This window comes from Ascidiella aspersa, chromosome 5 (genome assembly GCF_963924565.1).
Source record: "Ascidiella aspersa chromosome 5, kaAscAspe10.2, whole genome shotgun sequence".
Lineage (NCBI taxonomy): Eukaryota > Metazoa > Chordata > Ascidiacea > Phlebobranchia > Ascidiidae > Ascidiella > Ascidiella aspersa.
Window position 1 is genome coordinate 14,470,596 of NC_139451.1, and position 1,921 is coordinate 14,472,516.

At 57.2% G+C, this 1,921-nt stretch overlaps 2 non-coding genes across 2 annotated transcripts in view; both read left to right on the plus strand.

Annotated features, from left to right (window-relative positions):
* LOC146144869 (small subunit ribosomal RNA) overlaps nt 1-1,154 on the plus strand; it is a 1,813-nt gene extending 659 nt beyond the window's left edge. Inside the window, exon 1 of the ribosomal RNA XR_014500925.1 lies at nt 1-1,154. This exon is cut by the window's left edge and continues 659 nt beyond it. This is a non-coding gene — a ribosomal RNA (small subunit ribosomal RNA).
* Nucleotides 1,155-1,401: 247 nt separating this feature from the next.
* Nucleotides 1,402-1,555, plus strand: LOC146144870 (5.8S ribosomal RNA). The gene has a single exon (XR_014499113.1). It is a non-coding gene; the product is annotated as a 5.8S ribosomal RNA (ribosomal RNA).
* The last annotated feature ends 366 nt before the right edge of the window (nt 1,556-1,921 follow it).

A 1,921-nucleotide genomic window follows, 5' to 3' on the forward strand; every position in this document is an offset into this window, starting at 1 on the left:
GGTCCGTCGCAAGGCGTGTACTGGCCGTCCTGGCCTCACCTCCGGTTCTCCGCCGGTGCCCTTGACTGAGTGTCGGCGGCGGCCGGAACGTTTACTTTGAAAAAATTAGAGTGTTCAAAGCAGGCGATTCGCCTGAATAATGGTGCATGGAATAATGGAATAGGACCTCGGTTCTATTTTGTTGGTTTTCGGAGCGCGAGGTAATGATTAAGAGGGACAGACGGGGGCATTCGTACTGTGCCGTTAGAGGTGAAATTCTTGGATCGGCGCAAGACGAACGACTGCGAAAGCATTTGCCAAGAATGTTTTCTTTAATCAAGAGCGAAAGTCAGAGGTTCGAAGACGATCAGATACCGTCCTAGTTCTGACTATAAACGATGCCAACTAGCGATCGGGGGGCGTTAGTTTTACGACCTCTCCGGCAGCTTGCGGGAAACCAAAGTCTTTGGGTTCCGGGGGAAGTATGGTTGCAAAGCTGAAACTTAAAGGAATTGACGGAAGGGCACCACCAGGAGTGGAGCCTGCGGCTTAATTTGACTCAACACGGGAAATCTCACCCGGCCCGGACACAGTGAGGATTGACAGATTGAGAGCTCTTTCTTGATTCTGTGGGTGGTGGTGCATGGCCGTTCTTAGTTGGTGGAGCGATTTGTCTGGTTAATTCCGATAACGAACGAGACTCTGGCTTGCTAACTAGTTACGCGACCCAATCGGTCGGCGTCTAACTTCTTAGAGGGACTAGTGGCGTTTAGCCACACGAGATTGAGCAATAACAGGTCTGTGATGCCCTTAGATGTTCGGGGCCGCACGCGCGCTACACTGACCGGATCAGCATGTGCTCGCCTTGGCCGACAGGTCTGGGGTAACCCGCTGAACCCCGGTCGTGCTAGGGATAGGGAATTGCAATTATTTCCCTTGAACGAGGAATTCCCAGTAAGCGCGAGTCATTAGCTCGCGTTGATTACGTCCCTGCCCTTTGTACACACCGCCCGTCGCTACTACCGATTGAAATGGTTTAGTGAGGTCCTCCGATTGGACCTGGCGCGGCCGGCAACGGTCGAGCCGGCGTCCGAGAAGACGATCTAACTTGATCATTTAGAGGAAGTAAAAGTCGTAACAAGGTTTCCGTAAGTGAACCTGCGGAAGGATCATTAACGGTCTCGCAAACGCTTCGGCGAACGCGAAACTCGGACAAGCGAGAGAAAAAGTCTTTGCTACCCGGCGCCCGACCCGCGAGGAGCGGCGCGCCGGCCGGCGATTCGGTCACCCGGTAATGTTTGCGCGTCGAGTGCCGCGGTGCCGCGCGCTCCGGCTTCAAGCGTCGGCCTGGCCGACCGCTCGGCGCGGTCTATTTTGTCACCCTATAGTGCGAGGCACTGTGCGAGCGAAACAATCGTGGATGGCTCTTGGCGGTGGATCACTCGGCTCGTGAGTCGATGAAGGACGCAGCTAGCTGCGTGAATTAGTGTGAATTGCAGGACACATTGAGCATCGACGTTCTGAACGCAAATTGCGGCCTCGGGTCAATCCCGGGGCCGCGCCCGCCTCAGGGTCGCGTTGCAAACGTTCCGCGCGGGGATTTCTCCGCGCGGCTGCTGCGGCGTCGGACGCGCGAGCGCCCGTCCCGCTCAAGACAGCACGGCACGATGCGCGACGATCGCGACCAGAATCCCGCGCGGCGGCGGCGAGTCGACCTCGAAGAGGCCAACGGCTGGCGGCTCAAGGGCGGGAATCGAGGTGCGCGGCGGCGCGCGGCGCCGACGGCGAGCGCGGAACGGGAAGAATAGTCCCGGTCCTTACTTTCGGCCTGAGGTCGGGACGAGGCTACCCGCTGAATTTAAGCATATTACTAAGCGGAGGAAAAGAAACTAACGAGGATTCCCTCAGTAACGGCGAGTGAAGCGGGATGTGCCCATCGCCG